The sequence below is a fragment of the Phoca vitulina genome, unplaced genomic scaffold, assembly GCF_004348235.1.
Source record: "Phoca vitulina isolate PV1807 unplaced genomic scaffold, GSC_HSeal_1.0 scaffold1, whole genome shotgun sequence".
NCBI classification, from domain to species: domain Eukaryota; kingdom Metazoa; phylum Chordata; class Mammalia; order Carnivora; family Phocidae; genus Phoca; species Phoca vitulina.
Genome location: NW_022589704.1, coordinates 14,377,734 through 14,392,501, shown reverse-complemented (window position 1 = coordinate 14,392,501; position 14,768 = coordinate 14,377,734). Strand labels below are relative to the sequence as shown.

At 47.4% G+C, this 14,768-nt stretch overlaps 1 protein-coding gene across 2 annotated transcripts in view; it reads right to left on the bottom strand.

The window, feature by feature from the left end:
• The window catches only part of SERPINE2 (serpin family E member 2), a 60,317-nt gene extending 48,948 nt beyond the window's left edge, over window positions 1-11,369 (bottom strand). Inside the window, exon 1 of one of the 2 annotated variants that reach the window (XM_032401200.1) lies at window positions 11,141-11,369. The gene's annotated coding sequence lies outside the window, so the exon portion shown is untranslated. Of the gene's footprint in view, window positions 1-10,723; window positions 10,884-11,140 lie in introns of those variants that run through there. The other variant, XM_032401195.1, reaches the window with a different exon arrangement.
• Between the last annotated feature and the right edge of the window lie 3,399 nt (window positions 11,370-14,768).

The following is a 14,768-nucleotide window of genomic DNA, read 5'->3' as shown; positions in this document are numbered from 1 at the left end:
CCTAGTGCAGCACTGGGGGTCAGTCAGGCTGATGGGTCTGCTCCAGGGGAAGAAGAGTTGATCACCATGGTACTTGATGATAATAAAAAGCTAACCAATTTTGAGGTATTTTTACCACTGCACTGAAATCCTCTACAGAAAATGTACCCCCTTGTTGCGTCCGCCCGCGACAGTGTACCATGGTTCTTGAACTGTTAAAGGGTCACCAATCTGTGAAATTGTTCATCTTGGATTGTTAAAGTATCACAGGTATGCCCTTTCTAATCGAAACATATAAGATCCTCAAAGGTCAACCTGTGTTATGGAGACTTCTAGGTCCCTCAGAGTGTCTGGCTGAAAAACTAGTTCTTAAACCAAATGCACCCAAACACAATAGGGCTGCCACTTTTGAAGCCTTGTGTGGGGAAGATGCATCAGGAATAAGTCTTGGGGAATCTCTTTACTCTCTGGGAATAATCCTCTTCAAGAAGATGGGGGTGAAAAACACAGAGAAGAGGAGACATGAATCTGCCAAGTGGCTCTAAGGGATGGATGGTGAGTGTCCCCAAGTCAGCGGGGTACTCTGGGGGCTAATCAAGGGCAGATGATAGGTGATGGCAGTTCTGGCTGCTGTACCCAGACTTGGTGATTGGAGAGGTGACAAGGGACAGGAGCAGAGACCCGAGTGCTCAACCTGCCTCAGCCCTGACCTTGCCAAGTGATTTACGTCACTATTTGCTATCTCCCTGTCTGTGAAGCAGCAACAATGCTAGCTTTCTCTACAAAGAAGGGAATATCCTCATAAGCTCCATTCTCCAGCTCTGGAAATGAAGCCCAGAGAGGAAAGTATTTTGTGGACATCAAACGACTAACTGTAGAGCTGGGGCTTAAACCCAGGTTCATCTGATTCCCAAGTTCACCCTGTCCAGCATGCTCTGACCTCTCATGTGTGGGGCCCTGCACTGTTGCCCAGACACCACTGTCTAGTTTCAGTCACTCCCTGAAAACAATGTTTCAGGATGAAAGATCTCCATTGTGGAGACATGCAGACTTGGGAGTGAATATCCCATGGGTGAGATTCTCAGCAGGGTGCTCCACACACCCCAATCCCTGTTTTCTCGCCTGCCAGCCAGCACTAATTTCAACCTTCCAAGGGTGGTTGAGATTCAATAAGATCATGTATAAAATGTGCCTAACAGTACTTGACACACTCAAGATCCACGCTCTTTCATTTCCTACTTCCCTTTTGGGGACCTCGGCATCAGGTAACCCAGGAGGATAAGATAAACCAAAAAAATCCTCGAGGGTTCCTAACAGGGGAGATAAAACACAAAGAACCACAACACAAGGTAGAGAGTAAGACAAAAAGCATGATTTTGCCATTGTACATGTAAAAACTACATACTTATCCTACCTAAAAGAAATTGTAGGCTAATGAGTAACATACATGCATGGAAACAACTATGTGTTCAATACTTGCTGAATTAATTCACCGTTGAGTATGATTAGCACTTTGATACTCATGATTTACCACCGTGCTGCACAAGGACAGGTTGACTATGCATACTTTGGCATCTCTGGCCAATCCTCTAAATTGCTATTTTAATTAAGTGTCATTAAGAAATGAACACAGGTTTGGCATAAGATGATATGAGTCTATCTGTAAATTAATTTCAAAGAGAATATCCACACCTTTAGGGAAAGGAAGCTCTCCTTATAATTAAGTCGTCACACAGAATCAATCTCCCTGGCACCTTGTATCCCATTGTCCGAGCAACAATTCAGGTGTGGACATACACTGAGTGCTGTACAAAATCCCAAATGGCTATTTGCCAGTAAAATCCTAAAATCTCCTACTAATGGCAGCAGAAAATACATTTCCTATCCGGAAAGGTTTGCTGAGGCTAGTCCAACATTCATAGAAAATCTTCTGTATATTGAGGGAATCAAGTCATAATTAAAGGACTGTGTGTTTAAAATCTATTCAGTATGTGTTCAAAATGATTATTTCTGGGTATTTGGATATCAGTGGATATCACTGGATACAGGACTTTTTCACAGTCTGAAAAACAAGAACAAAAAGAGACGACTCTGGGTACCACATCTGCAAAGACCCAAATGTTAAACCAAATAGATTATTTTTCTGCTGCCGAGACATTTATTAATTCTTCATAATTAACATATATATATATAAAGCACCCAACCTGACAGGGCTAGCCTGCAATGTGCCCCGAGAAAGACCTCCTGGTACCAGAGCTGTTTACATTTCCTCACACAGGTGTGAGAGGGAGTTTATTTCCCCGCACTGACCATCCTTTGCTCCACAGCCAATATTAGAAGAGCTGGAAGCCTGGGGAAAGGACAGATGACCAGCTGATCACTGGGAGTACTGCCTACCGAGGGTGTTACAGGTCTGGAAACCAAGCATGGGAACACACAGAGCAAGTCCCTCATTCACCGGATCAAAGACACAATGAAAACATGAGTCCTGGAGGAGAGAAATGCTTACCTGGACTATGGTGACAAACAGAACCCTACCGCCATGTCATGTCCTGGAAGGCAGCTCCATTCTAGCCCCTGTGCTCAGCACCTAAAGTATATACTCCACCTCATCCTCCCAAACTTAAACCACAGTTACCTTCATGTCCAACTCACAAATGAAGAAACTGAGGCTTGGAGAAGTTTAGTAAATCATCTATGGCCTCCTGATCTCGAGCTAGTAACTGACAGAATCTAGATTCAGACCAGTCTATTGGCCTCCAAACCTTCCATACTCTTAAGTACTACACTGTATTAAGGAAAGAGAGGAGGGGGACAGGGGAGGGGAGGGGAAAGCACACCATTTAGACAGGACAAATTTTGAAAAAAAAAGGTAACTATTTAAAAAAAAACTATAAGGGGTGCCTGGGTAGCTCAGTTGGTTAGGCGCCCAACTCTTGATTTCGGCCCACATCATGATCTCAGGGTCATGAGATTGAGCCTAATCCGCTGGGCATAGAGCCTGCTTAAGATTCTCTCTCTCTCTCTCTCCCTCTGCCTCTCATCCCCCCTCTCGTGCACGTGTGTGCACGCACTCTTTCTCTCTCTCTCTCTCTCTCAAATAAAAACCTATAAAAACAAAAGTTATATCTCAAACAATGTTCTAAGCTAAGTCTCCACACATTTGTGAAGTTCAATCAGGTATTTTTTTTTAAAGATTTATTTATTTATTTGAGAGAGCATGCATGAGCACAAATGGGGTGGGGGGCAGAGGGAGAGGGATAGAGGATCCTCAAGCAGATTCCACTCTGAGCAAGGAGCCTCATGCGGGGCTCGATCCCAGGACTGAGATCACAACCTGAGCCAAAATCAAGAGTTGGCCACTCAACCAACTGAGCCACCCAGGTGCCCCTCAATTAGGCATCTTTTAAAAGTCATGTCACAGTCCTTGTTTGATTATGTTGACTTTTATCCAGCTCAGCGTAAGCTATTCCCTCAACTCTGGATAAATGCACTCTACCTTTTCAGTCCAAAGGTCAGTACTAATTTTAGAGTTCGACTCCTAGGAAAGAAAAACAAAAAACAAGTGTCTAAGGAATAAACTGGGCGGGGGTGTGGGGCAGCAACAGGTCTAAAAAGCTTACTTCCAACAGAAGGCAAAAATATTAGCCTCTTTCCGTGAGTTTTGGTTGTGTTACTGAAGGATATCAAGCATCCAACTGAGAAGATGGTCTTCTGAAAGGAGGCGTGTTATTTGACAAGAACTTATTTTTGAAAAGTTATAAATATTGATGAGCTATAAATCTTGGAACATTCACGGTCTCAGCCCACAGTTCGCACCTTTACACACCTGGGTTCAGGCTCTGACATTGCCACATACAGGCTGCGTGTAGGACCATGGATACTTCAGCTGCTGCACACTCCTCTTTCCCAAGTGAGCGAGTGGAGGATGCTACTATCTGTCCTACAGACAGGGATGAGGCTCCAGGAGACAACAGAGAGCCTCTGCCAACTGAAAACAAATACTACTGGCAGTTGGGGTAACCTGCCTGTCCAGCACACCCCTCTCAATGCTCTTTCCCCTCCCGACCACAGGTTTGAACATGTGACTCACACTTTGGCCAATCACAGTACCCCATTCCCCTCACCACAGCCATTGGTCCAGGGAAAGGCACATGACCCAAACTGAGCCAATCAGAGTGCCTCCCTAGGATTTTTCCAACTGGAACTGGCAGGAAGCCCCTCTTCCCTCTTGGGTCATTAGGCTGGTCCCTGAGAGGATAAAGACCACCTGCAAAGAGACACAGAGGGAGAGAAGAGAGCCCTAAAGCCCTGAGTCTCTGGTATCAGTCACCTCCTGCACCAGAGGCACCCCCCCATCTCAGGGTCTGCAATGGAAGCCACTAGGTCGCCCCTTGCACCCCATCTTTTTGCATCACTTACCCTGACTTGGGTTTCTGCACTTGTAACCAAAAGATAATGCAGTAGTTAATAGCTCATATAATCTGAACAGTGACCAAACCCTCAAGATCGTTTCTTCCTAAGCAGATTCCTTATTTCAAGAATGAAAAATAAATTTAGTAGAAGAGGCAAGCACTGCCATTATTTATAGAGCATTTTCTCAAAAGAAAGGAAGAAAAATCTATTTTCATTTGCAGTCACCTTAGTCATTTTCAAGTGGGCTTCATATTTGGTGTTAAACTCTCTCACATACCCACACCCACTTTCAAGATTTGGTCCATAAAAACTTAGGCAAAAACAAGTGGTTATTTTCTCTGTAGCTATATTAGTTGGCACTAAATAGAAATGAAAGTGGGGGGAGAAAGCGCTGATGCTATTTTTGGTATGCTCTTAAGAGAAATTCCCCAGGTTACCAGAGTTCTCGCTGCAGCAAGTGGGGGAGGGCGTTACAACAACAAAACAAAGTACATTTACCAAGATTTGCAGTCGCTACAAGAAATCCTTTCTGCCTTTTCATAGGATTTTTTCCCTTTTATATTAAAATCTCCTCCACATTTTCTTTCTCCCAAGAATTAACTAATAAAAATAGAAAGGCACAGTGGGTTCCAATTCTGGAATTATCCCTTCTGAAGCAAAGAGCAACATCTACAGTCAACCTGAAGCAAGAGCATGAGGTGTTCCTGGGCTGACCTTGAACTGGGGTGTCTACCCCAGCCTTTGAAGGAATTCAAGGATGAAATAGGGGACATGTCTGCCCAAATGCAGGAATGGAATTGCAAACAGAGGATTGCTTAGGCTCAGTGTACATCCCCACGCACAAAAAAGAGCCCCAGAAGGAATGCCAACTTCTCTGGACTGGGCTTACATCCAGACCTAGAAACCTAACAGCAGAATAAGGGGAGAATCATTGACTGTGTAAATAGACTCGCCCTGTTGGGTGAAAGGCAGCATTTCTCAAAAGAGAAATAAAATCCTACTACTCTTTCAGTGCTCTTAGATGAACTGTGAACTTAAAAGATAAGAAATAACCTGAAGATGTAGTTTACTGCATTTGAATCTACTCCATACCTAAGGGTAATTTTTTTTTTTAACCCAACTTTGACTTTCAGATCAGACATACAATCTACTCATGAGGAACGATGGTTTGGGAAAGAGAAGACAGGCACATTCATGGGTAGAGACAGTGGTTTACAAAAAAGATCAAGTATAGGGGACCCAATTTATTTAACATTTTTTATAAATGCCTTTAAGTGGGGATACAAACTAAATCTTCATGTTGGCCCTCAATGCTATTTCTGAGTACTAAAGAGCCAAGCTGAGTGATTTCATAGATTTAAAAGAGAGAGAAAGAGAGGGATAAGAATTTCATGTAGAAAAACATTAAATAATGCATTTAAGAAAAAATTTCATCTAGATCTGATCTTGATGAGAAAGCTGGACCAAAAGGGAAAGTAAGTCAAGAAGTTTTAGGTTTTGTTTGTTTTTTTTAAAATTTTATTTATTTTTTTGAGAGAGAGAGAGAAAGAGAGGGGTAGAGGGAGGAGCAAAGGGAGAGGGACAAGCAGACTCCTCACTGAGCGTGGAGCCCAATGCAGGGCTTGATCTCATGACCCTGAGATCATGACCTGAGCTGAAATCAAGAGTCGGATGCTTAACCGACTGAGTCACCCAGGCGCCCCAGGTTGTTTTTGTTTTTTTTTTAATGACATCTTTGATTTCATCACACCCATTGTATAGATAAAACATTAAGTTCTAGATGATTAACTATACAAATCATTGGCACAGCCCAGACTCTCTCTCAACATAGGGCTCTTTCCATCAAACTTGACTGAAGATATTAGCCAAAAAACTACTGAGGCAAAAAAAGTCAGCAAGAAGGCACGCATCACCATCACTGAAAAGGTTAACGGAAGCCAGAGAGAATTCTCCTACCTTGTACAAACCACAAAATAGGGCACAGCCCAGCCAGTGGATCTCAAGGAAGACAGAACCAAGCCAAAAGAGGTTCAGATGAGGATAACTGAAGTGAATATAGGGACAGAAGTACTTCTGGGTTAGACTTCTGCTTTTTTCTAAGTAATGTTCTATCTCAAAAGACATGATTGATCAAAAAGATTTTAATTTTTTAATTTTTTTAAATTTTTTTTGCTGTGAAAATATATATACTTAATGCAGAAGTACCAAAACAGGAGTGGAGGTCCTCGTGGGGGAGTGGCGGTGGAGAAGCTCCCCTCCAAGCCCAAAAGATAAGCACTCCTTCATAAAGTTTGGAGTAAACTTATGAAAAATAGAAATATGGTTCAGTTCAGATATCCATTAAATGCCCTTGGATCATGCACCATGGTGAGTGCAAATGAAGCTAAAACACAGGTCTGTCTTCACTGCACTTAGAGCCTAGTGGGGAAAGCACGTAGCTACAATGCGGTACCTCCCATCGGAGAGGCCCCCACGGGGCGGAGCGTACACGTGTGTGCACACGTGCCAGGGAGGGCTGGGGGTAGCGGTTTTCAGGAAACACTTTGTGGAACAGATGATACAGGACCCGAGTCTCGAAAAGGGGGAAGTGAGCCAGACAATGAACGCAGAGGATGGAGAAAGAGACTTCTAGGCCGAGGTCCAGTAGGAGCACAGGCGAAGAGGCATGGCAGCGCCGCAGTGTGAGGAGTCTGCAGGAAGTTCGGTTTTGCAAGAAAATAAAGTTTGGGGAAGGGCACGAGGCGGGGAGGGGGAAGGACTGGAAGAAAATGTAGACTTCGTCAGGTCATTGCAAAGGGCCAGCAGCCCGAGAGGTTGCTGGGAAGATGGTGGAGCACCGCGGCAAGTTCCCTGGCTGAATGCAGAGGACTTCTGCGACACGAGGGTCCAGAGAATGATCTCGGGAGCACGCCATAGGACTCTGGGCACCAGGCGTTAAACGGAGCCTGCCATGTTCCAAGGGCTGAGGGCTCCTGGGGCAGCCCCTGCCTCTGTATTTACAGTCTCCCCTACTGTGGAATCCACCCTGTCCCATCTGCGCCCAAGGTGGTTGTGAGGAAGCAGGAGGGTGGTGAGGTCTGTGGAAAGGGTTTCTAAACAGCAGGGACTGCATCTCGACAGGTGAGGTAACGCTGGAATTATGTATACCCCACTCTCCTTACAGAAGCTCAAAGGCGTGTTGAGAAACTGAGGGACAGCACCTCATAAAGACAATCGCTTACCTCTCACTGGCGCTGCCTAGCCCGTGATACCACAGGGTCAGGGTTTGCCCCAAAGGCAAGAGGGAAGCAGGGTGGTTATCAGGAGGGACACCAGCAGATTTGGATTTGGAGGAACCGAGGAGAGTCACCCCAGCACTGATGTGGGAGACAGTTCAAAGGGGTGCAACGCTAGGATGTGAGAAATCTGGCAGGAGGCTGTACACTTAGGCCACCAGGGATTCACAGGCTGCCGCTGGCCTCCCCGGCCTGTGGGTGCAAACTCAGGAGCCCGTGGGAGCCAGGAGACCGTAAATGAAGACCACGGGTCCAGGGAGAACCAAGAAGCAAGCGACCGCCAGTGTAGTTGGGCGCTGGAAATTCCACGCGAGCCAAGTGTTGCCACATGGGACTGGAGGTCTCGTGTTCCAGGTCTTCTGATTTTTAAGAGAAGCTATAAATGCAAGTGGCATTTTAATATTTCTAATATTAACTCAATTTTTGTATACTTTGTTCAGGCCAACAACACATCTGCCAACTGGAAATGGCACGCTGGCCACCATTTTGCCGGTTCTGGCCTCTGAAGCAGGGCCGGGCCACTGTGACTAGAGCAGAGGGTTAGGTGATTTCACAGCATGGAGAAGCAACGGGACTTGGTGACTGCATGTGGGGAGTGCTGAAGGAGTCTAGCCTTTCCGGAAGGTTTCTGCTTTAATATCCTGGTGACTGGCAGAGCCACCACCAAAAAAAAGGCAAGGCAAATTTTGGCCAATGATGGAATGGGTCTGGGGTGGATGGTGAGAACTAAAATCAGTCAGTCTTGGACTCACTGTGGGTTGTTTGCCTACGAGGCTGGATGGATAAGCCCACTGGACTGTAGGTAACTAGCTGGAGACACCAATCTGGGACTTACTTTGTATTGGAGATAGCTGAGGCTTGGGGAATGTGCTTCACCCAATGACTCTGTATAAAGCAGAACAGAGATCAGGACAGGGCCCTGGGTAACCCCAGGAGGTAGTGGAGAGGCAATGGAGGCAGAGGGAAAACCAGGGGGACACGGCAACTAGGGAAGAAAGGAAAAGTATCCAAAAGGAAGGAAAGGTCCATATCCAATGCTACAGGGAAGTCTAGAGAGAATGTGCAGGATCACTGTTCAGGAACTGTGGGGTCTTCTCCTATTTGGGGGAGCCTCTGGCCAGCTCACAGGGAGCTGAGAAGAAAGCAGAGAACGGGGGAAATGTTAACTCATTTGAGAAGCCCGGGAGACACAGTGGTCACTAGAGAGGAGGTGGGGGTGCAGGGACAAGGAAGATGATGGCATTCTAAAAATACTGTTAAATTAGGAAAGAGTTCATGGAGAGACCCTAGGCAGTGCCACAGGGAGGCCTTCTCTCTAATCTTCCCTGAGTTCCCTGCCCCAACTTGATTTTTTTCTATTATTCTACCCTATTCATTTTATCATAGCATAATTATGTTTGCTTTTCATCTGTTTCTTCCCACAAGAATGACCGTTCCAAGACAGCAAGGATCTGCTGTATTTATCACACTTCAGAGCCAAGTAAAGCGCCTGGACACAGCAGGCACTTAAGAAGATGTCCTGGATGAGGGGGTAAATTTGGAAAAGTTTGTAGGAGGGAAATGGGGTAGGACATGGAGAGACTTCAATTCAGTGGCCCCTACTTTCCAGGTAGAGTGGGCCATGAAGTCACCTGTTAAACCGGAAGGAGGGAGGGAAAGAGGTCTCTTGTGTTGAGCAAGAGTTGCAATGGGAGCACCAGTTTGCAACCTGGAAGGCAGGAACTTGTGATTGAGACACTGAGACACTGATGTTTCTGATTTCAGAAGATGAGCATCTCTGAGCGAGGGCAAGACTTCAATATAGTTAGAGGACTCAGTTGCTAGAGCGGGTGGAGGTCACTGGATTTGAGATGGTCAAGGAAGTGGGAATAGAGAGCATCCCCTACATGGACTTTGGGACAGGAGAGGGAAAAAGCCCAGGAGCCAAAGTCCCTGAAGGAGATGACTAGCTGGCAGAGGATGGTCACACAGAGGGGTGGGCGGGACATGGCTCATTTCCAACTCTAATACCTCAATCTCTCACTGGTATTTATTCACCCATGGGTGGAACTTAAAAACTAATGTCCTTTGGAGACTGAGTCATTTTTTGTTCTTTTAAAATTACACTAATATGTGAAGTTCATAGGAAGCAGAGATTTTCCGCATAGATTCATTTTTGTTTAGAATAAAGGATGGATGACATCTTTATGACCTTCAGTAACTGCCCTACACTGTACAATATTTTCAAACATCATTTTAATCTAGAATCAAAATTTGGGGGTTGAAAGGATGCTTAGATTATTTAGGCTAACACCTTCATTTGCATAGCTGAAGATAATTTTTGCTGAAATACTGCAAACAGCAACAATTACTGATTCAGATATGCAGACAGCATTGAAAGTATCTTCAATTTTTGAAGTTTGCTTTTAGATATACAAATTAGCAATGCTTACATTTCTTCCAGTTATCTCTGTTCAACTTGGGATATAAAATCTCCAAAGTACAAAATTATCACGTAAATTGTTCCTGAACAGTTCAGAGAAGTAAACCACTTCCTGGCTTGAAAGAGCCAGTCAAACCTTCAAACACCTTTTTATGTTGATGCTAAATATAAGAACGTTCCCTGCAAAGTGGTCAAAGCAAGACACAGCAGCATTTGAGATTTCTCGAGAGACACACATGATTATTTTTCGTTCATTAAAACATTAAAACCTTCAATAGCATCTCCCATAACACCTGAAGGTGGAGTGCTGTCTTATGTAATAGAAGCCTTCCATCCCCGCTCAGTTCGTAGGCAAATTAAATACCTAATTCCGCCCAGAATTTCTGAGTACACTTTCACCTTACCTGCAGCCACTAATCAGTGTCTTGATTCCCATTTCTACAGATGATGAAAATAGCAAAAATCTGCTCCATAGGGTTGAATTGATTGCCAGAGGCCAATTTAAAGGCTCTCCCCCAAACCACGGGTCACCCCAACCCTGATCGGGCAGCGGTAACCACAGAGTCGGTTTGTCTTTCCCCAACAGGCAGCGCACACGCAAAGTACAGGGTAGAGGACGCCTGCCTAGTACCTGGGTACCTCAGGTTCAGGGTCACCGGCGCCAGCGAGGATGCGCCCGCACAAACCACGCCGGCCCCGGGACTGTCCCCAGCTGCGGGCACACCTGGACGCCACAGCCGTCGCGGCCCCTCCTCGCCCGGCCCGGGTCCTCCTCCGGCTCCCCGCGGGCCGGGCACAGAGCCGGGCGCGCACGCAGTCTCGGCCGAGGCAGCCCGAGGGAGGCTGAGAAAGTTCCTCCGCCTCGACGTCGCCGCCCCGGGGCCCCGCTCGCCCCGCACGCCCCGCAGCCTCCGGGCCGGGCGCAAGGTCGCGGAGCGGGCGGCGCGCAGAGCCCCGGGACCGTGGCCGGCGCAGGGGGCACGCCGGCCGCGCCCCTCCCGCCCCCGGGCGCCCGCGATCGGCCGCGGGGCGCGCAGCCCGTACTCACCACCCCTCGCTCGGGATCCCCAGGTGGCGGCGGCGGAGAGCGGCCCGAGCCGGAGCCGGAACCGGAGCCGGAGCCGGGTGGCGGTGGGGCGGAGAGTCGGAGGACGGAGAGCGGCGGCGGCGGCGAGGCAGGTCGGGGAAGCGAAGAGGCGGCGGCGCCTGCACTCGCCGCGGAGCCCGAGCAGCCCGGCAGTCCCACAGCGCAGGCTGGGCGGCCGCGGCGGCGGGGGCTTTATCGCCGCCCGCCCCGCCCCCGCCCCTTCCTGCCGCCCCCGCCCCCGGCCCGCCCCGCCCCGCCTTCCCGCCGCCTCCTTTGTGTGCCAGCGGGCCGCAGCGTCCCAGCGCCCGCACGCCGGGACGCCCCCACTCCGGCCGCGGCCTCGCGGCTGCCGCCCCCAAACACTCCACGTCGTGGGGTTGCGCCCGGATCGCGCCGGGAGACGCGCCGAGCTCGGGGTGCGGCGCCAGCCCCCGCCGAGCTGCACGTGGGTCGACGGGGTCCGGGCGTGTGTGGGGACAGGGAGGGACCCAAGGGCTCGCGGCGCGTCCCGGGGACGCTGGCAAGTCGTCTTGGCTGCCCCCTGGGGGAAACACGGGGGTGCCCCGGGACCGTGCCCACCGGTCTGGGTGATGGGGATAACGGTGCCGGGTCGCGGCCAGGGAGGGGCAGAGCGCCCCTCGAGACGCTTCGCAGGGTGACCCGGAGCCGACTTCTCCTGGTCGGCTGGTCGCCGTAGGCGGATGGCAGACAAGGGAGTCTAGAAATCTGGATTCGTGGCTGCGGTGACAGCGTGAGGTACCCGCAGAGTCCTGGCAATCCAGCCCTTCCCAGTCGGTAACTACAACGGCTGGGACCTTGTGCGCAACAGAGGCGCAGCCCCCGGAGGCAGGCGACATATCACCCTCTGGCTCCCAGCTGTATTACCCAGATCTCATACACGCAGTCCTTCTTCGCGTCAACTTGGGTTTGTGGGGACACAACTTTAATGACATAATTTATGTTGCCCTCAGTGCAGAATCCTCACCGGCAGGCCCACGGCCCCGACTGTGAGAAGGAAATGTGGTAAATCTCCTAAGACACAGCCGTGAAATAAGGTTGCATCTCCTGGTGAGAGCAACTTGGATGATCTACAATTGGTGTATAGGCGGCCATGCTAGACGGTGTGTGTGTATGTGTGTGTTGGGGTGAAGGAGTCACTTTTAAAAGTGTAAAATCGGGGCCAGCCTGAGGGTATTCACAGACTCTCTTACAGGGAAACGTATGCTATGGGAGGCTTGGCTCCCAGTCCACAAAAAGGAAACCTGTTTCATTATTTTACAGTCGTGCCTAATAATCATATTTAATTACAGGGCAGGATATAAAAGCTTTTTCCTTGTTCTGTCTGCCTAACATGCTCTCCCCCCGGCCCCCGTGATCGGCTTATGACTGCCTCCTTATACCTCAGGTCACAACTCAAATGTCACCTTCTCTAGGAAACCTTCCCTGATCACTTGACCTAAAGTCACTTCCAACTTTTTCCAACTTACTACTTTCTTCATAGCACTCATCATCCTTTGAATTTTTTTTCTTTTACATTTTTCTTGGCTAGTTCTTTTCCACCCTTCCTCATTAGAAAATATACTCCCTACATTTGTATCTTTGGGGTAAATACCCAGTAGTGCAATTGCTGGATCGTATGGTAGCTCTATTTTCAACTTTTTGAAGAACCTCCATAGTGTTTTCCAGAGTGGCTGCACCAGCTTGCATATGGTGATTAACATAACATAATAAAAAAAATAAATAAATAGAAAATATACTCCCAGAAAGCAGGGAAGAGAAACCAGTTCACCATGGTTTTCCCCTCACCCCATCCTTAGTGCCTAGAGCCAATATGACAGGTACAGTAGTTGCTCAAAGATATTTGTTGACTGGTAGGTGAACGAGGGCCAACTGACTATTGACATGGTTAAGTATTGCTCCAGGCAACGGGTTAGGGCTTACTCTAGACTGGGAGGCCCAGCTGGACCTGGGAGGAATGAAGTGGAGGGAGAAGCTAAGAGCAGAAAAGCCCAGAGCTGTGTTTGAGCAGCTGGGAGTAGCCTCTTCCAGATGGAAGGGAGTCATTCAGGGAACTAGTGGATGGAGAAATAAATTAGAACAAAGAAATGTGGGTAGAGCCCGTTTAGGAAAGCCTGCCTGATGCCCTGCATCCATTTCTGGCCAAATCACTTTTTTTAATTGAAAATCTTTATTGAGATAATTGTAGTTTCTCATGTAGTTGCAAGAACTAACACAGAGAGGTCCCTGGTATACTTTGTCCAGTTTTCCCCAATAGTAACAGTTTGCAAAACTATTAGATGATATCCCAATCAGAAGATTAACATTTGATATATTGATTTATATCTCAAACACTTTGGTTAATTTTTTGCAAATTAAAATTTAGAGTCAGTTTAAGTTTTTGAAGGAATGCACAGGTACTATTTTAAAGGGTTTTGGTCTCTTGTTTTAATGGAGCCAATGTTTTTTTAGGGAGAAAACGTTTTATTTTCCCAATTAGAGCGTAATTAGGGTCTGGTCTCTTCAGCTATAAAAGACAGTCAGAAGTCTTTGGGACTTACCTCTTTCGTTTACATTTTAATGACTGCCATTCACTTCCCTGTTCTGCCCAGTACTGTCAAAGGAACATTTTGAGCAATACTGTCCATGACTTGTCAATTCTGAAATCAGACAGGATGCAGTGTTAACTAATCTGCTAAGCTAAGCCCAACCACGAATGTGCCTTTCTCTCTCCTTGGACATTGGATGGGACTGCCAATGAGTGTCTCCCAAAGGGAAGTGATTCAAGACAAAGACCCATTCTGCCACCAGGATATGTGGGGAATACCAACTACGCTTGCCACAGAATGTGCATGGCTGGTGTTGGCTGGCCCTCCTGATTCCAGCAAGAGGACACAGAAGCAATCTCCTAAGCTTTCCATGACGTTCAAGTGACAAGGCACTTTGACATCCATCGTTAGAGGTTTGCCCCAAAGCAGCTGTGTTCCTGCTTCAGCTGGTGCCCAGGAACAGCCACTCTTCTCGTATTTGACCCTCTTTGAAGTGTATTTCTCATGGATGTATGCTTTCAACGTGCATTTTCCTCCTGTCTCTACCTTGGTCTTATTTGAGAAATCCAAATTATTATCCTACCTGCCTCTTCCTTTGCGATTCACAGTCACAGCAGAATTTCATTTTGTCCTTCAATTGTGTGGCTTGCCTTAATTCTCAGATAGAGTTTCAAATTGTTTATTCCTTAAAAATATTTCAAAAGTGACCTGGAATTTAGCCAGCTCCAGCCAGTCTCTGAGTTTGGCTTTGTGTCCATAAGCTGCAGTTGAGAGAAACGCACGAAATGCCCAAACAGAATAAAACAAATGATCTATTTAGTCTCGTTTCCTCTCTTGGAAGAGATCCAGTGTTGAGTGCTTTGGAAGAAGATGAAAATCTCCCTGCCCCACCCCCACTGCTCCCCCATACACCCAAACAGTATGACCTTGTATTTAAGGAAAAACTATCCCTACTTCCCAATGGGTGATGGTGTTTTGTCTGGAAGAGTGACCAATGTCAGGATAGTAAGATAATAGTCACTCCTCTGCTATCTAAACTCTAT